At 39.0% G+C, this 21,291-nt stretch overlaps 1 protein-coding gene across 8 annotated transcripts in view; it reads right to left on the bottom strand.

Moving 5' to 3' along the window:
- The window catches only part of FARP1 (FERM, ARH/RhoGEF and pleckstrin domain protein 1), a 264,160-nt gene that overhangs the window by 241,313 nt on the left and 1,556 nt on the right, over nucleotides 1-21,291 (bottom strand). The window contains exon 2 of one of the 8 annotated variants that reach the window (XM_061626557.1): nucleotides 20,076-20,148. The exons of 6 other annotated variants lie outside the window; for them this stretch is intronic. The gene's annotated coding sequence lies outside the window, so the exon portion shown is untranslated. Of the gene's footprint in view, nucleotides 1-5,497; nucleotides 5,561-20,075; nucleotides 20,149-21,291 lie in introns of those variants that run through there. One more of the 8 variants, XM_061626558.1, reaches the window with a different exon arrangement.

Raw genomic sequence — 21,291 nt, 5'->3', positions numbered from 1 at the left:
GAGGCACACTGGTTGGGAAAGGCTGCTCTAGGTTTTAATCAGTGCAAGTTTTATCAATCCAGTGTATATCAACAATACATATGTATAAACTGACCATAGCACCTATATGGATAGCATGTATGAACTACAGCACAAGATCATATTTAACTATACTGTTCTTGATTTTTTCCTCTTTCACAGAACTCAACATGCTACCCTTAAAAAAACCTGGGAAATAAATGCAATACAAAAAAATCAGGGATAATTAGGATCAAATTAGTAATTAAACTAGAGATGGACAACGATGTAAATTCAGAAGTGTGGGAACATAGTACTAAGATTGTTGATGGGGACTCACCTACATTTCTTCAAGGATTTTATATAGGAATGTTTTTAAACACATTGTGATCTTTCTGTATAAACTCAGTATTTACGGTAATCTATGATTTTGTCATGTTTTTTACTCTTAAAAGCAAAACCATACAGTTCTAAATACAGTATATCCAATGTCACTCATTGAGGAGTAACTCAGAATAATTAAATAGTGAAATATAGTAGGGCAGGTATAGTCTTAGAAAGGCTCTGATGTAAATTTATTATACTTAAAACTAACCTTGAAGGCCCAATGGTAGAAGCAATCTATGCAGGTGCTTGCACCAACAATATTTTTAGGGGCCACCAAGTGCGAATGTATACCGCAGCATGATGTATAACACTACATAGGATCCTGTGGCAACAGAACATCTTGAGGTGGCCCTGTTAACAAGTTTCTTGTCACAATAGTTACTGAGTGCCACATCTTAAAAAGACTTATAAGAACACAAGAAGAGCCCTGCTAGATCAGACTAAATGTCGATCTAATCCAGCATCCTATTCTTGTAATGGCCAATCAGATGCCTCTGTGAAGCCCGCATGTAGGACCTAAGCATAACAGCTCTCTTCCCAACTATGATCCCCAGCAAGTGGTATAGAGGCAAACTGCCTCTAACACTGTAGGAAGAACATCACTTTATCCTCCATGAATTTGGCTAAACCTCTTTTTAAATCATCCAAGTTGGTGGCCACCATCTTGCCCTTTTCTGAACCATAAACAAACAGTTAAACCAATCTTGTTAAACCACAGTTTAGTACTATACTTCAGCATGATATCTGATAGTCCATCCCACACACCATGTAAAACAATTTGTTTTCAAATGTCAAATCTGGCAGTAGCATCTAGCCTTTCCTTTGGATTCCTGGAAAATAGCACACATTTTACCAGCAATATTTGACCTCAAAATATACTAGCTTCCTTTGGATAAACACAGCTGTCACACTACAGACTAAATAGACAATTATATTTCTCAGTAATCTGCCCTTTCTCATGCAATGCCCTTTCTCAAGCTTTATACTCTTCTCCCAACTGTTGTATGGGGCTGTTGTATGGATACATTCAGATACCTGAGCTCTGGAATTGGAACAACATACATTTCTAACAAAAGCTCTGGGTGTCCCTAGATCTACTTCTAAGGCTGTTGTACATACAGAATCAGCCTGTTGTTCAGTGAAAACCAGAGCTCAGAAAGCTGCCATTTACTACTGGCTAAAGATAATTTTCCAATAGGCTTCTCCCCTTGTTATAATGGCATACAAGGACATGGGGCCAGAATATGGGCTTCCAAAATTAATTGGATAATCTCCAAATTGGGTTTTTTGTGGGTCACTTATTGACAAAGGATTATAATGGTGCCGGCTTGGAATTCACAAGGCACTTAGCTGATGTGGATTTCCAGGTGACTACCACATTAGTGTTCAACTGTCTTTCCAATATATTATATAAAAACTTTGCCATTCACCTTGAGACATTGCCCCCATATTTAGTTTTCATCTGCTCATATGCTTTTAGGGGCTTTTAATTAAAGATAAGTTAAACACCCTAAGGTTGATGGAGGTTAAGGGGTGCTATAAAAGCCATCTTAATATGAACAGATGTATTTATATCCTGCCCTTCCTCCCAGTTGGAGCCCAGGGCAGCAAACAAAAACACTCTAAAACATAAAAAAAGACTTTAAAATATATTAAAGCAATTCCAACACAGAAACAGACTGGGATAGAGTCTCTACTTAAAAGGCTTGTTGAAAGAGGAAGGTCTTCAGTAGGAGCTGAAAAGGTAACAGAGATGGTGCCTGTCTAATATTTAAGGGGAGGGAATTCCAAAGAGTTGGTGTCACAACACTAAAGGTCTGCTTCCTATGTTGTGCAGAACTGACCTCCTGATAAGATGCTACATGCAAAGATTATAGAGATTGTCCTATGACTATGATGGTTTTGTGAGACAATGTAGTAGCCTAAGACTGTGCTCCAGATGCATGTCTAAAAGAGAACCATGCATGCACCTGGGGTTATGTATTTGTGATGCAGCAGCTCCTGGCTGAAGAGACAAGTCACTTTTTAAACTGACCGCCAGATTTTCTCCTCTACTGTCGTAGCTAAAATGGCAAATTAAGCTCCTAATGCATACTTGATTCTATCCCTCCCCATTATCCATCATTTGTTTGGATAATGACCAAAAACTTGGAAATTCAGCTCACATTTTCAAGACTTTATCTGGAGCATATGAGAATAGAATGAAAGAACTGATTGTGACCCCAGTTCCAAAATTCTGCACTGTAAATGTTAGTCAGGCCCACTAACATTTTCTCATATGGTTCAATATACAGAAATATTTGCTAGTATTAAACCCTCTGCTAGGCCAGCCTTTCCCAACTAGTGGGCCACCAGAAGTTGTTGGACTCAGGGCTGTGGAGTCGGAGTCGGAAGCAATTTTGAGTGGAGTCGGAGTCGGAGTCCGTAGAAATGTACCAACTCCGACTCCAGCTTCAAAATAAATTTTGATTGACAATTTTTTTTAAAATATAAATTAAAAATGTCAGCTTCCCATGAAGTCAGCTGTAGTTGAACATTTTACCATAACTCAAGATGGAAAACATTTTGTGTGTCAGTGTATGACACAGGACCCAGATGAAGACAATGCTGTGATGCCAAGACCAGCGCATATTCAGGCAGCGATAAAAATGCTCCTATGAGAGCTTCCGATTTAAAAAGACATTTACAGCCCTTTCCAGGGCTGTGGAGTTGGAAGCAATTTTGTGCGGAGTCGGACAGTAGAAAAATAGAGGAGTCGGAGTCAAAGGTTTGGCGTACTGACTCCACAGTCCTGGTTGGACCACAACTCCCATCAGCCTCAGCCAGCATTGCCAATGGTCAGGAAAGATGGGAATTGTGGTCCGACAACATCTGGTGGCCCACTAGTTGGGAAACGCTGTGCTAGGCATACTAGAATTTTGGGGGCACTTAGTGATACTTGCTTCTCCTTCAGCTACAACACAAACTGTCTCAAATGTGGTGGGAGGAAGAGGGAAATAAAAGCAGTACAAACAATAATGAAGACCAGATTCAAATACGCACATTCCATATAATACAATTACATACATATCATAACATATGTGTGCATGTACACCAATTTAAGATTATTCAATAAATAACTGATTTCCATCAAGCTAGAAGAACATTTGTAAGAACAAGTTTAAGAACAGGAGTGTGTTTACAATGTATTACAGAGGCAGAATCTTTTAGCTCTTGCACATTAGCAGTGCATATATCATGTAAGTGACATCAACATCTATTGCTAAGCAACATGGTTCTTACTTTAGGGATAGTTTCAGGGTACAGTAGATATGAGTGAAGCCACTAAAAGAAAAGAGAAGCCAGGAGGGGGAGAAATGAATGTCTCACAAGCAAATAAAGCAAAACATATCTACGTCCTCCTACCAAGCCTGATACATATAATATAGAGGCGTGGGGGGAAATGTACTGCCTTCAAGTCAATTCCGACTTATAGTGACCCTATGACTATGGTTTTCATGAGGCTGAGAGGCAGTGACTGGCCCAAGGTCACCCAGTGCTCTACATGGCTGTGTGGGGATTCGAACCCTGGTCTCCCAGGTCATAGTCCAACACCTTAACCACTACACCACACTGGCTCTTGGAAAGGGACATATAATACAGAGTAATGGAGACAATTAAATGATAAATTGAAAAGAAAAGAGGGTGGGAAAGAAAGAGGAAGAGTGCTTCTGCAGGTATTTGAAGAACTCGGAAACATGGCTTGGATCCAGATTAAGATAGATAAACTAAAATCCCATTGAAAGCAATGGGACTTTACTCGGGTTATGACTAACTTGACCCACTGATTGCACTGTGTCCTAAATTCAACAAACTTAGTCTGGATTAAACCCTTTGTGTACAGCACAGATTACACTTCTATTCCCCTCTATGATTCCTACATTTCCTCCCCTAGACCCTAGATGGTATCTGCCTTTGGAAAACTTGCCTCTAAGTCTCATCCCTTTTATACCTGAATTCTAGTCTTGCCCCATTCAATAGCCCAATCTTATTGTGGTGTATTGCTCTCATACCCAGTCCACAGAGAAAGAAGGAACAAAAAGTCAGCATTGGCATATTCCAGGAAAAAAAAAAAAAAACAAGTGGAGGAAATCCAGAATTCATGTTCTGGCACAAAAATGCTACTTTAGAAGAAAGAAAGAAAGAAAGAAAGAAAGAAAGAAAGAAAGAAAGAAAGAAAGAAAGAAAGAAAGAAAGAAAGAAAGAAAGAAAGAAAGAAAGAAGCACAATATTCTTATTAAGTTCTCAGATACCACAGTGATCCCATGGGAAAGAAACATTTCTGTCACAAATGGTAGCATACAAAGTTGCCTATAACTTGATACAGTTTCATAGTCTGCCAAAACAGTATTTCAGTTCTGGAGTATTTGTCAAAGGAGTCTGTTAAAACATCTTAGAAATTGCATAAAATTACAACAAGCCAAAGCAGTTGAGTCAGTTCAGTCATTAAGATTCAGAAAAGCAGGTGCTTGGTTCCTAGGTTTCTCTTTCATTCATGTAAAAGCGGATGATTTCTGCCACATGCACCTCCACCTTCAGCCCTCCCTCCACACCATATTCCACACCATTTCCAAGGATTCCCCAATCCCCAGGATTAGGTTTGGAGGGAGGGCTGCAGAGGGAAGGGGGAGGTGCAAATTCTAATTCCATTAACAGAAGTTGGAATCCAAGCCAGCAGAACTTCCAGGTGAGGGAATACCAAGGTAACATTTTTTACATCCCTTTTTGTGCAGCTAATGTAATGTACTGCACATTCCAACTTATGGCAACCCTATGAATAGGGTTTTCATGGTAAGTGGTATTCAGAGTTGGTTTACCATTGCCTTCCTCTGAGGATGAGAGGCAGTGACTGGTCCAAGGTCACCCAGTGAGCTTCATGGATGTGTGGGGATTCAAACCCTGGTCTCCCAAGTCATAGTCCAACACTCTAACCACTACACTACACTGGCTCTCTTTTGTGAAGGTAGACTTTTCCAAAAGGTGTCATATGATCTCATCAGTAACAAACACAACCATCTCACAAAAGTGACAGATCAGTCAGCAAATATCGTAAAAACACAAATGTTCAACAAACCTTAATGACATTTGACATCTTAGGAGAGTAAAAGGTGCACCAGCACATACTTCTCCTCCATAGCCCATGATTAAAAGGATGACCTGCAATTTTTTTTTAAAAAAATAAAGGAATCAATTTTTAAGAATAAATCATTGCTACAAAATTTATAGATTCCAGACAGAAAATACCTTCACTCATCAAACTCCTACCAAAAGCAGAAGATTGAGGATGAAACAACGAAGCGACCAATAAAGAAGAAAAACTTCCTAAAAGATTTAAGGAAAAAGATAAAAGTGTAGCACACTAGGAAGAAAGCTCTTAAGCTCAGAAATTGAAAAAAGAGAAATATTTTAGATTGAAAGTATAAACGGCCATACAAGCCGCTGTCAAGAGCCCAATAAACTGAATCCATCTGTGGGTAAACTACCTCAAACATAACATATTGCATGACGAAGCACTTAGAATGAAGTCACAAGGCAGGAATAGAAGGTTTCCAGCAAACATTTGTGAGGGAGTGGGAAGTGATACGTGTTTACAGACACCACAAGTATTTGGAGGATGTAAGCTCTGAGGACAAGGATTAAACAAGAAAGTGGCATGGATGAGAAGAAGAATGGTTTCATGACAGCAAAAACTTACATACAGTACAGATTCCCTAAAATAAAATAACTTTTTTTTTTACTATTTACAGAAACATGGGTGGGGGGCAGGAACGGTTTATATATAGCTTGTAAATATTTAATTTTGTGTCAATCAGCTACTAATGGCCAATCAGTGGATCTTATCAGGGTTCATTGTGCCATATTCTGGTTTATGCATCAACCCTCATTGGATCCTTTCAATCCTGGTTCGAATTGCTCAGCAGCAACTCAGCAGAAAATTATTATAACAATACATAAGACAAGGGGAGGGTGATAGAATCAACCGATATATTCAGTCCTAAAACAATAGATCTGGAACTTTTACAATATTGGTCCTGTGAACCAACAGAGAACAAGTCTGCTTCACCTTCTGCATGACAGCCCATTAAATATCTGAAGATCATTTTCGGGGGGTCAGGGGGAGGGAGAACGACAAACGGGACTCAATGACAATCTTCAACTGTCTGAAGGGCCATCATACAGAAGATGAGGCCTACTTGTTCTCTGTTGCTCCAGAGGGCAGCCTAGTACCAGTGAGTTAAAACTGAAGAGAACACTACCTTCCACTGAATAGTAAGATATACTTCCTATTGGTAAGAGCTGTTTGGCAGTGGAACAGACTGCTTCGGGAGGTGGTGGACTCTCTTTCTCCAGAGGTATTTAAGCAGAGGCAACCATCTGTCAGGGATGCTATAGTTACATCCTGCATTGCAGACCCTGCACTGGGCAGAGGGTTAGACTAGGTAACTTCCCATATCCCTTCCAACTCAATGACTCTGTTAATAGCTTCCCAAGTCTTAGAGCAGTATTGTAGCGTATGAACTCAATAACAGTGGACTCTACCATTGTTCCAGCTAAACCTATAGTTAAAACAAATGTTCCTGTTTCATTCAGCAAAGTTTACAACTGTGTTTTTTGCTTTTGTACATTGGTTTTCCAAAGGAGAGAGAAAGAAAGTACATTGGAAGTACAAGGGGTGCTTCAGCAGTGTATTGATAGAACTGACTCATGAGTTATCATTGGGTATGCCAGTTTCTGCTAAAATTAAAGATCAAAACTAGTTTTCAATCCAGCAAGGGGGATGCCTGCTTATGAAACCATATGTCTGTGCTCATCCCTCTGTATCAGAAGCAAAGCTGACAACAAAGATGCAGTGACATCTCTGCATCCAGAACTTGAGACTCTGCATAGCAGGTCCCCAACACTGCATTATATTTTATGCAGATAGACACGTGTAGTAGCAGAGTAAGCCTGCTGCTGGGAGTGTGTATACAGTTATATACTCTTTTTGAGGAAAATTGTGTACTATTTTATATCCCACCCGATACTGACAACTCTGGGAGAAATACAAGCCAACACAAAAATAACTCTTACAACTCTCAACAATATAAAAATAAACCGAAAAATATTCCTTTTTTGCATGAGTGTGCAGTATAGCAAAAGGGCAAACAACTACAGTAGGGCTCCACTCATATGGCAGGTTACATTCCAGACCTCTGCCTAAAAGTGAAACCCACCGAAAAGCAGAACTCTGTCAATAAAATGGAGCCTGATGCCCAAAAGACACCGTAAAAGCAGAACAAGCGCCATTTGAGTGGGGCCTTACTCTAATTGAAAGCCGCCGTATTAGCGGAATGCTGAAAAGCAGGGTCCTAGTGTATCTGGAAGGTCTGGCAACTAAGGCAATGTATAAAGATCCCAATATTTGCTGTAATTTCAGTCAAATGTGTTCTGCCCACCACACATTTTAAGGATCCGATTCATAATTTTCAGTAGTGGAGCAACAAACATTTTAGCACCGCTTACCATGAAAACGCTATTCATAGGGTCACCATAAGTCGGAATCGACTTGAAGGCAGTCCATTTCCATTTTTGTAAATCTTAGGTAGTATACCCCACTGTGTAGTTGCTAAAAGTAGTCATGTTTGTGGGCTAATATTTTCATAGCTAAATTAACTAATCATATACCAAACACTCTAGATATTCTCTGGTCCATAGTTGATAAGCACATTTCTAATCTGCCACTGGCATTTGTCAACAAGGCTTAGTAAGATTCTTCTTGGTCAGATCAATGTCCTGATTAGTTCCCTATCCTTCCTCATTATCAGCAGAAGCAAAATACATTATGCAAAATAACTACATACAAATTTGCTTAAGTTAGTATAATTTTATACAAATCACAGAATTCAGATTAATGCAGAACACACTACTCAAGTAGTGACTGCAATATAGTAATGTTATTTAAGAATGAAAAAATGTACTTCTGAAAAACCACTGCTGATGAGAATATACAGTAAAATCCAATTATTAAAGCCACAATACTGGATAACATATTTCTTAAGTGTCATGAGTAAGCATAATATTTCATCATATGCACAAATTCATTCATATGTTAAATACTCTCACATAACGGCATTTGTTTAAACATCACATCATTGCCAACTCCTGTCTCCATAAATGTGCACTAATTTAGAAGTAGATAATCCCCAAACCATTTCAAGTATTTAGAGGTCAAGGCTCTATTTTTGCTTTTCAGCCATGTCTGCCAATTGTCGTTTTCTGTGGAAAGCTATGGACCTCCCCCACAGTACAAATGTTTTTTATACCTTGATTTAGGAGTACACACACTGGCATTGCAGGACTGCATCAGGAATTGTAAATCCAGACTTCAAGAATGACTTAAGCAATATATTAATTACACCTTAAACAGAAAGGTAGATCTTACAAAGACAATCCAAGTAAAAAAGAAAAGACAACTCACTAGCAACAACTGTGTCCTATTTGTACATAGAAGCAATGAAATGAACAGAAGAATTCCATTAGAATTATTGTTAACTCAATTTTGTGACTGCCAATCCTTATGTAGTCAAAATAGCACCACCATTCATGCACAAGAGGGAGGTATCAGTAGGGTCATGGAAACCCCAAGGTTTGTAGAAATACAAAAACCTACTTGTAAAAAAACTTAAGGGAGCAAACACATCCACCCCAAAACATTCTAATGAGGACTGAACATGCCCAGTGGCCACAGAATATTAGCTGACTGGTAAGAGTGGGGAGGGGGCAAAGCAATAAGGTATGCTAGAAAAGGGCATGACTACCTTGCTGTTACCCTGAACAGCACTCTACACTACAAAATCTGTTGCAGGGCCCACTTATTCTTCTAAGTATTATTTCAAACCACAGAGTGAGCAACGAGCACTCTGTCATGTAATTTAAACAGAACTTTCTTATGATATATTAAAATATTAGAAACTACCTGTTTCCTCCCTGTTGAAAACAAAAACATTCAAAATATGATGAAGCCAGCACACATCATACAAATAAAATATTTCGAGAGTCTTACTGAGAGGTGATTCAAAGAACATATTCCTCTACCAGTCCAACATTGATGTTTACACATATGCGTGCGTACCAGGGAATGTGCCAATCAAATGATCATGCAGGTGGTCAGCAACAATTTTCAAGATCACAGTGGCTTAACATTTTTCAAAGTGCTAGAACAATTACAAAAACTCCCGACAATGCCCAGTTCACTCACTGCCTTTACCCATTTGAATCTGTATATTGGGAATAGGGGCTCTGTTCACACGGTGTGTGTGTGTGTGTGTGTAAAACACAACACACATATATCATTCATCAGATGATATCTGAGTTACATACAAATGACAAAATAGCTTCATACAAAATTAGAACATCAATTAAAAATTAACAAAAAATACTAAGACTTACAAACACAATGTATAATCTATCCCAAGGCAATGTTTAGTACTGAATTACATACCATGCATACATAATACATATATGCATATATACACCATATACACAAAATAAAGAACAATATCCACAGAGCGTGAAAGATATGAATAAGCTGCTTCAACAGAAGAAAAGCAAACACTGCACATTAACACAAAACTAGGCTGATGATCTAGCTACAATCACTTTCAACTGACTGGAGGCAATCCTGTGCATGATTTCACCACTTAAATTGCATTGAAGCTGTTCAGATTCAAGCAGCCAGCCATCCCCACAAAACCAGAGACAGTTCCAGATTCTTGTGAACCCCTGGGCAAGAGACTACAGGCTCTTTAGGTGCTACCTTCTCCGAAAGAAAGACCAAAGTTTGTGGGTTTTGGAGATGGCACCAATTATTTTATGCAATGACCTTTGGGATTGTTCCTGAAAATAAAAGTCTTATAACAAGATCAATGTGCAAACGTATTCCCCAACCTCATCAATATTAGCCACACAAAGACATTACCAGTTGATTGATGCTTCTTGCATTTTTATTTTTTGCCAAGCCAGGTATGTGAGAGGGAAGAGACATGTATTCTGTAATAACTGCCCCCACCTGATTTTGCTCCCACTAACATAAACACCATTTGTAATCTTAATCCCAGTAATAATGTATTGCAGCAATGGAAGTATTCATTTTTACAACTGTTTAGCCATACTGACTGGGATATTACAAAAGACAAAGAGCCACTGATTTCACACATACTAAGTGTGAGTGAAAAGCAAAAGAAGAAAGGATTCAAAAGCAGGCTGCACTTTGTGAACTGGTTATAAGTGTTTTTCTTTCTTTCTTGTGCTCCCTACTGTTGAGGTGTACCACCAAGGGCTACCCTATTTTAATCCACCAGAGATTTGTCAGATTGCCTGTTTAGAGAGGGCACGACTTCAGACTTCATACACTAGAAAGAAAAGGCATGCTTTAGTGGAGAAGCTATAAAAGTTCTCCCAAACTCACTGGATTTTTAATTTGGCAGTCTAGTACAAATAATGACTACTCTAGGATAAGGCAAAAACAATTCATTGGTATACTTTAGGGACCTACGGATGGATTTAACTTAAAAACAACAGCTGTGTTGATCCTAGAAAAACAAAGTAGCTTTTGAAGTGCATACCTCCCGTCATAGCTTACTCCTCATCCTAGGACACCTTAAAAGCTGGGAAGCCTGTCTGGAATAATTATCTGTAGAAAATGCAAACAGGAATAGAAGTATCTAGAGGCACAAGGTATGTTCGCAATAAGGAAAGATACAAAGACATTAATGAATTTAGTATAAATATCCCTAGGTAACAAGATGTTATTTCTTTTTGATATCCTTAGTGTATTGCAATTTGCCCCCCCCCTTTTGGCTCCCTGTATTTGGATGGCCAGAAAGGCACAGATATTAGAAGGAAATAAATGGGACGTAAATAAATAAAATAAAGCTGCTAGGACATGAGCAATGCTGCAGTGCTTTACATGGGGTTGGTTGTCTAATTGTGGTAATCTGCCAACCCATCTGAAGTGCTCAAAGCTTGGCCAAGCCACTCAAAGAGCTGTGAATCAGTGGGCTTCCTTAGTAATCTAGGAAGGACCAATAGTGTTTTCAGAACATTTTATAGATTCCTGTGGAAGATCTTTCTCAAGTGCTCAGACTATAACAATGTTGAAAGGTGGTGCAGTAGCCATTTCCTTCACCTCCTCCTTGAAAACTTTCTATTTTTCTAAGGTTTCAACTTGTTCCCCTATACCAGGGACAGGGAACCTTTTTCAGTCTGAGGCTGAGGGCCACATTTACTTCTGGGCAGCCCTCTGGGAGCCACATGCCAGTGGTGGGTGGACCTAAAAGCAAAATTAGGCAGAGTCATGAATGTAAATATTAATGCTTTAAAAGAAATGGGGGTGCCACAGCATCTGATTGTCCTGATGCGCAACCTATACTCTGCACAAGAGGCTACTGTAAGGACAGAATATAGAGAAACCGATTGGTTCCCCATCGGAAAGGGTGTGAGACAGGGGTGTATTTTATCACCCTATTTATTTAATCTATACGCAGAACATATACGGAAAGCAGGATTAGACCAAGATGAAGGAGGTGTGAAAATTGGAGGGGAAAATATAAATAATTTAAGATATGCAGATGATACCATACTACTAGCAGAAACCAGTAATGATTTGAAACGAATGCTGATGAAAGTTAAAGAGGAAAGCACAAAAGCAGGACTACAGCTGAACGTCAAGAAGACTAAAGTAATGACAACAGAAGATTTATGCAACTTCACAGTTGACAATGAGGACATTGAACTTGTCAAGGATACCTCGGCACAATCATTAACCAAAATGAAAATAGTCAAGAAATCAGAACAAGGCTAGGACTGGGGAGGGCAACTATGAGAGAACTAGAAAAGGTCCTCAAATGTAAAGATGTATCACTGAACACTAAAGTCAGGATCATTCAGACCATGGTATTTCCGATCTCTATGTATGGATGTGAAAGTTGGACAGTGAAAAAAGTGGATGAGAAAAATCAACTCATTTGAAATTTGTTGTTGGAGGAGAGCTTTGCGGATACCATGGACTGCAGAAAAGAGAAATAATTGGATGTTAGAACAAATTAAACCAGAACTATCACTAGAAGCTAAAATGATGAAACTGAGGTTATCATACTTTGGACACATAATGAGAAGACATGACTCATCATCTAGATAATCTATAACATTTCTAGCTTATGTAGCCTTCCTAACGAGCAAGTAAAATAATTCTTCAAATGTCTGTGCATCTATTTATTTACACTTAAAATCATTCCGCTCTTACCACTGGCAAGTTGCTTTAAACTCTTCAGAAATATTTTATCCAGAAGATCAGCTGTGTTAGTCTGTTGTAACCAAAACAACCAAGAGTCTTGTGGCATCTAAAAAATGGAAATGGCCTGCCCTCAAGTCAATCCCAACTTATGGCTACTATGTGAATAGGGTTTTCATGGTAAGCGGTATTCAGAGGGGGTTTACCATTGCCTCCCTCTGCGGCTTATCCTCCCAATCTGGCTAGGACCTTTATCATATGGTAGCCTTTAAGATGCCATAAGACTCTTGGTTGTTTTTGAAATACATTAGTACATTTTCTAATACCTGTACTAGAAAAAACAAATACAGTATGCTAAGGTTTACAAAGCCCAGACTATATTTTCAAAGCTGATTTATTTGCAAGCAATAACTTTTGAATAATAATGTATAATGCTGATTCTCACTTGCTTCAATTCAATTTTCTTTTAAAAGGTTAATTAGCTTTAGCCCCAAAACAGGCCACAAATATCCAAACAGCATGAAGTAGTTTGTTTTTACCATGCCCTGTCAAACTATCTTTGCCATGTAACTCTAGCATGCTCTTTCACTCTGCTGCTTAAAATCTACTAGAGTATAACTTATACTCACACATATTCAACTGAAAGAATTAAATGAATATAATGTGCACCATGGCCAGAATCCAAAGAACTTGTCTAACCAGTTTGGTGCATCCAAGGGTGCTTTGGACTAGTCTCCTGAACAGTAGTAACCCCACCACACAAAAGGCTTTTGAGAAAGAAGGGAGTTATTAAAGCATCTTGTTTTGTTTTGAGCAGTAGATCACCATGTGATACCACAAGTCAAATATCCACAGGGTGAACATAAGCCCTTGGGCTAGACTAAAGTAGCTCTTTGGATCAGTCAGTGTTTTTCCTTCCCTTCCCTTTCCTTCCACTGTTTCGGTACATTTCACACATTATATGGCAGCAAACCCAGGTTAGCTGCAAATCATACACTGAATATGGAACTGCATTCAGTCCCAGGCAGTCCACTGATGTGGCAACTTGTGTGTTATACTGATGCACAAGTCAAATTCATATTTTTCATGTCAAGTGTACACTTAAAATGAGACAATCTCTGGATCCAAGCCATGAAGGTTAAGCCACTTAGAGCTATAACCATCTTTTGTAATATTATTACCAAGAACTGTCAAATCTATTGTTTCTATCAGGATTAATCTAAAAACACAAAGTACAGCAGTACTGTCTAGTAGATTTTACAGATTTCATTTTCAATCTTTGTCCATATCCATCTAAAACGTGTTCAGATAATTAATACTGTAAGGTTGTTAATAGAATAGGCAAGAAATATTACAGTTGGCATGCCAGTACAACCTTTCTCTGAAATGAAAGGTGCTACATCTTTTCCCTGTCCTTTGATGGAAATGACACATGCCAATAGCTTTTTAAAGAGAATGTAATTAGCCTATGCATACTCCCTTTATACACTTGTTGTTTTCTGACCTCAGATATTGATTCTTCCACAGCATCCAGCATTGCACTAGGAACTTTCTAAAATATGTCTAAAAATATACCCTGATGAAAGGGGGGCAAATGCGGCTCCCCATGCATCTCTATCTGGTTCTTGGGACTTTCCCCAGGCCATATCCCTCTCCTCTCCAGCCACATCTCTTACTGGCCCTGCTTTACAATCACCCTGAGTGTTCCTCCCTGACTGGAAAGTGTTTTTATACTCCAATAATGACTCTTACTTGCCTGGATGAAGGAGTATGAACATGTGTGTGGAAACTAGCCTACTGTATACAAGGTAAAATTCATATTTGTTGCCCTGCCCACTTTTGAAACTGGCCCTGCCCACCACTGGCATGTGGCCCTCAGAAGATTGCCTAGAAGGGAATGCGGCCCTCAGGCTGAAAAAGATTCACCTTAGGGGGGCAATTAAAAAAAAGGAACGTAATCACAACAAAATCATTTGGCTTCCTTTTTGTCAAAATCAAGTATTCCTTTTAAAGGTTTGATGTACTGCATATGTCTACCAATACAAAAGTTATGAGACGCAAAGCAAAACTTAATAAACAAAGTTGAATTGGATATTGTAATAGCAGCCAGTCCAATATCCAACAAGTATTAATGCCATACTCACCTAAAGTGTAATTGGACTTTTTAGTGAAATCAGTTAATAAGACTAACAATATAGAATTGCTAACTGCAGTAGGCTGCAATCCAACATGTACTAAGTGTGCAAGCCATAAATAAAATGTATATCCAGACTTCTGCACATTTAAATCTTAACCTGTCATGAAGACTTGTATTTAACAATATTTTGAATGCCAAAAGAGTAACCTGTTCTTAAGATAGCTAAGCTGCTCCTACATGGCTCTATTCTATTCAGTTTCACAAAAAATAGCTACAAAGTTACTTTACAAAACAACATTAAAATCCCAGCCTGATATATGTGAAGCCAGCTTGTTGAGTGAAGAACACGGTCTCTAAAGTTAGGGGGAAGCCCAAGTGGCAAGTACTGCCACTAAGCCTCAGAAAACTCATGTTAAAGAAAATATTTAGTTCAAAAACTATTGTTCTCAGCATGCAATTCCTCATTTTTGAATCAATAACTGCAATCAAGTATAGTTTCATATGCTGGTAGGTAGCCAATAGCGCAGTGCCCATGTGCCAAGCTGTTTTTGGTCATTTCAACTGGCTAAACTCAGACATCACATTACACTATGGTTTGTGCTAGCCATGGTTTGGAAGCTCAAACCATGGTTTTGATTCTAAACAATCAGGCAAACTATGGTTTAGAGCTGTTTGCCTCTGATTTACATCTACTCAGCACTCCCATTTCTCTGGTGTACAATCTCTTGAGGTGCAGTTCTGGTTTTAACTATGGCATACAAATTCAGTAATTCCAGCAAAATACATTTAGTACAAAGCATAGTTGGCAAATTCACTTCAAACCATAGTTTCTGGTTTGTCTATTCAGATATAGTACCAAAAAAGTTTGTATCTAGCCCTATAGTTAAAGTTCCTTAACACTAATAGTTTGGTATGCTATCTGAATGGAGTTAATATGGCTAACAGTAAACCAAAGATATTCTCGTCTTTTAGTGACTGGCATATTATGAATATGAGTATAATATAACTCACTATGTTTGTTAGTAGAAGAAGTTGGAAGGATTGTTAAAACACAGCATAATACTGGATTGATTCCAATATCAACAGCTTTTTCTAAGATGTATATTGGATGTGTAAAAAGAATGCTTCTATGTACCTAGAAGATAAAAACACTAAAACAACCAACTAGCACAGGTGTCTAAACAGTTATAACTTCATTCTCCAGAGAACAATCTACTTGAAAGAATGCCTGAGAAGTGATCATGATTAAAGAGCATACTACAGTAATAAAAATGCAAAGTATAAAAAAAGTTTTCTTTTTGTTTTGTTTTTAAGGCAAAACTGAATACCACCTCTATCTTGCTTTCAGTTTAGACTGAGGGAAGAACTCCAGATTTCTAAAACAGTTGTTACCAAACTTCTGCTTATTACTACCAAGGAATGTTAACTGATTAAAGACTTTCAAATCGATCTTCTGCCAGCTTTTTAGCCAATTAAATTTAAATCAATCACTGACATGTTGCAATGTACAGAAGGAACTTTGAAGTACCCGAAAGAGTTCATTTCTCTTAAGTATAAGCCAGTGCAAAATGTAATAAATAAAAGCTACTACTCCACATTACTATAAACACCACGTTTAGTACTCCCAATTGTAGTAGCACGCCAAGACCCAAATGGCTTCATATATAATAAACAAGTTCAAGTTTCATCTATACCAAAGATCAAGATGTAATATTGATACAGAGTTCAGATTCATTTATATCACAACTGCTTGTCATTCTTACTTTTAGAAGGAAAGACGAAGTAAGACAGTCTTCCATGAAAACTTTAGCTTTGGATAAATCTTGAGGGGAAAGTTATCTTTCAAGATGTTCTCTCAATTTTGTGTCAGAGAAAAAGGTGATGGCACAGCCATACAACCCAGCCAATGACATATCCTTCAAGTGTCCCAAGTCTGACTTTTGTTGTCAATATCACAAGTTAGTCAGGGGCAAGTTCTAATCATCCAATGACACTCAAAATGATTTATCACACTGATTGAAATTAATTGAAGCTTTCAGTCCTAATTGCACATAACCCAATATGGGTACTTCCAATTACAATGTGAAATAACCTTGGACAGAATGCATGCCCTAAAAAAAAAACCAACCAAAAAAACCTCTCCCCCAGAACATCAGATCATGTTTCTGCCTGGGAGGGGAGATCACAACACAAATGGACAACTACACTGGCCGGCAGGGTGATCTAGGGCAGATGACAATGGAAAGAAATAGGGCACAAAACAATCCATATATACACACTGTGTTCTGCCACAAATACCTCTTCCTTAAGCTGTAGCTCATGATATAGCACTTATTTTGCATGTAAAAGTTCCAGATTCATTCCCCAGCATCTCCAGTTTAAAATATCTCAGGTATCTGGTAGGTCTATAAAAAGCCTCTGACTGACTGCCCAGAGAGTCACTAGCAATCAGTGTGGACAATACTGGCTTGTTTCTGCTTTCCATCAAAACCTCTTGCAGGGCATAATTGTGGGGAAACCACTAAGAATGTTGCTATTGTACATCCTTGTTGCCCGAGTTGGGCCATTTTTAGTTGATACAGGGAATCATAATGAGACATGGGAAGAGATGGCCCTAAGACTATGCAAAGATAATTTTACACAAGATACAAAGGCAAACCTGAGTTTCCTACTGAGTATACAGGCAGTTGCAGTTAACCTGGACAAGTGTACCTATATGATATACATGTTTGTAAGCATATGTCAGTATATATTTATGTCATTTTCTATTTTTTAGGTATCCATCAAGACATGTAATGTGTGAAGTCATCCTGCACAAGCATGTTGGATTTCAAGTGCTGTGAAATGTCACAGTGCGTACGAGAAAATATCAAGACAAGGATGCTTAAGTGGAGCTTTCCTTAACATGCACCACTGTGGACTAGCCTTATGGTTACAAATACATGAATGACAGATGTCTCTCCAACAACTCATGAGGAAGGCTGCTGCAAGGAGCACTCTTGGATACTATTGCTGAGCACCAGCAGGTCATGAATCTCTCATCAGGGATGGCTAAATCCCATCAAAGTTGGGAATCCTTAACATCCCAAAGATGCAGGACTGACTAGCCCTGATTATCTCAGCCTTCTCCTTGTCCCCAATGTGGACAGTGAACAAGAACCAAAACTAGCATGAGCCAGGTCAGATGGAAAGAAAAAAACTGTATATCCTAGTTGGCTCTGTGACAGCAATAAAATTATATGGGAAGGAGAAGAGTGACTGAAAGAATTACAAATGTTGTTGCTTAGTAACAAAACACACATTCCCTCTGACTTCCAGCCTGATGCAGAAATAACATATTTATTGTAAGTATTTTTATACTGCCCTACAGTTATATTCCCAGGGCTATTTAGAAAAAGAATAAAGCAATTAAACTGTAAATACAAAAACTATAATAAGTTAAAAGCAGTATAAGATAGACAGGAGGATTAAAAATTGTGCCTAAAAGCGTAGAATTTTTTTTAAGTTCTCTATCTGGTGCTAAAAGGACAATAAGGTATACACCAGGTGAACCTCTCTGGGGAGAGCATTCCTCAGTTGGGGCAGCAACACCAAGAAAAAATTAATGTTGTATTTTAAAATTGTTGTAACCTGCCCTGAGACCTTTGGGTGAAGGGTGGGTATGTAACTATAGCAATAAACAGTTGTTTTTATCGTTATTTCTCTGATGGTCACCTGACTCACTTCAGAAGGCAGGGGCATCCACAGCAGTCCCTTCACAGTAAAATCTTAATTTAGAGAAAGGTGGTCCTTTAAGTAACCAAGTGCAGGATTGCTTCCTTAGCACTTCTCCATGTGGTTCCACAGTTTCTTTCTTCCTCCTAAAGTAGTTCCTGTGCTAGAATGAAGTAAGCTGTACAGAAGCACCTCCCAGATAACCAGCACACAAACAGAGGTGGGAGGACTGAAAAGGAGAAGGGGATTTCTTGGCTTGTGGATCAACTGGAAGAGGTCCATTGGGATGAGAACTATCAGTTTTCCAACACAGGATAATGCACATTTGCCTGAAGACAACCTGTAGGAAATGGAGCTGCAATTGCCCGGTGTTAAGGGACACATAATGGAAGTAAGGTGAAATATAAATGTAGTAAGTAAATAAATAAAATTGTAGGTCTACTTCTATCACTTCTCTAGAAAAAAAAGGCTGGCACTTATGCTCATATCTGCATGAGATTTTAACAATGAAGACAGGGACCGTTTCACATATGCCTTTTGAAGATTTTTAAAAACAGCTTTAACAAAAATCACCCTTGGGCAATTGCCCAATCAAGTGCTGTCAATCATAGCCAAGTATTAGAAGAATTTATCTGAACAAAAACAAAAACAGAATTATACTAATCACAAAAGTAAAGGTGAAGCTTATTTTTCTGCCACTTTTTGGCTAAAGGCCATCAAAACTGTGCGCAAAACATTAAAATACACAACATGCAAGAACTACCATTTCACGGAAGATCCATGTATCTCCCAAAAGCTTTATACAGTGCTGTACCAAACTACATGGATGTCCCTCCTCCCCACAGTAAATGCAGTAGACTCAACAGTAGTCCTAACTCCTAAGTGTCTGTGACTTGTGTTAGGGTGCCTCTTGCTGAGTGCCTCTCAGTATGTGCAGAGCTCCTTCCCAATGGAAAACATTAGCCTTTTAAAAAGGGAGGTGGAGGGGAGTGCTTCTGTGCACTGTTTCATTTGGGAAGGAATTACTTTTGTAACTGTCTAGAGACTGTACCTGCATCTCACTCTGTCTTCTTATCTTGAGTGGCTGTGGCCCAAAGGATGGTTCATTGCATGAAAAGCGGCCTAGACATGGCAGATAGCCATCCAATTGAGGGAGAATAGCTGAGGCTCTGTTCTGTGCTGACTAGCTGGCTACCTACATGCACATTCTCCCACATGCTGTGTAGTCTCATGGAAAGTATCTGCAAAATGCTGCCAGTCATCTCTATGTTGTCCTTATTGAGGAACAGAGCAGTATGGAGCAGCACCGTGTGTATGCATTTGCATTCACAGCACTTGAATGTTCATTATGCTGTAAATCCAGCTACTATCCCCCAACATTCTGGCTATCCTAAACCTGCGTTGCCATGATGCAATAAGAAGCAGATGGGTGTTTGCTTCGTTCTCTTTCCCTCACTTTACATTCCTGTCCAGAGAGACTCATGCAGTTAATCAAAAGCCCAGTACTATAAAATAGACTGTGTAGCTCACCTGGGACAGGAGAGCTCTGCCAAGAGACATAGGTAACCTGCTCCTAATTGAGGTGAAGGGGATGTCCTCTGACCTGCAAGGATAGGAAGCAAGAGCCTTTCACCCTACTAGATGACATCATGATTAAGTAGGCTGCCATTTGCAACAAGGGATTTCCTGACTTCATGGAATATTTGACCACTGACCAGCATCTCAACCTTGGACTACAGTGATTACTTGCATGTGTGAAAAAGCCATCACAGGTCGTAACAGAAATGTCATATTACCTCTCATCTCCTCAAACACAATGCTTTTCAGTACTGAGTGAATTCACACTTCAGTTGTGAATCATCAAGTGCTGAGTAACCAAGTGCTAAGAAAGCAGCTGATGTAAACACATCTCTGAAGCAGTCCAAATAAATTATACCATCTTATTTCGGATGCACCTAAAACCAGCTGATCTCGGCAAAGGAAAAGAGGACCATTGCCATGGGACCATGTTAGGTAACTCCTGATCTTAGGGCTTCACAGTATAACATCTTTCTTCTAATTATACCCAAAGTGGAACATTCATAATTTATTTGGACTAATCAGATCATGGAGAGCAGAGTGGTGTGTCATATACTCTTTTGCATTATCTCCTTTGTCAACTCCATTGAGTATCCATTTGTTATCTCATTGAGATTTGAGATGTTTGTTGTTATGTGCCTCCAAGTCAACTATGACTTAAGAACAGAGGGGGCCTTTTTGGTACCAGGGTTCTTTAATTGTCTTCCATAACTTCCTCCTCTTCAGAAATGATTCCCTTTGCATTTACTAGAAGCTAAGCATACATAAGAGGTGTGCACTGTTAACCTATATGAGTCCCCATGGTTGAAAGGCAATAATGTCACTCTGGATTTTTAAAGGGCAATATTTGCTCATGGCTTCCAGGAGAGAGAGAGAGAGAGAGAGAGAGAGAGAGAGAGAGAGAGAGAGAGAGAGTTTCAACCCACTCAACCAGGGCTAACCTAAAACATTTTGGTATAGATTAAAAGCCTGAAAAGCCAAATTGTGCCCCCTCCAACTAATTAACAGGAGGCAGAATCCACCAGAAAAATTCTCCTTATTTAAAATGAGCTGCCAGGCTCTAGCACTCCTCCCTTTCACTTCAACAGGCCTTCTGCAGGAGAATTTCCCAGTGAATTGCTCCCAAGAGCTCCAGTTTAATGCCCGCCTCCCTCCCGTCCTTAAAAGC

The sequence above is a fragment of the Rhineura floridana genome, chromosome 5, assembly GCF_030035675.1.
Source record: "Rhineura floridana isolate rRhiFlo1 chromosome 5, rRhiFlo1.hap2, whole genome shotgun sequence".
Classification (NCBI taxonomy): domain Eukaryota; kingdom Metazoa; phylum Chordata; class Lepidosauria; order Squamata; family Rhineuridae; genus Rhineura; species Rhineura floridana.
The sequence above is the reverse complement of the archived record's forward strand: the minus strand, read 5'-3'. Positions and strand labels throughout refer to the sequence as shown.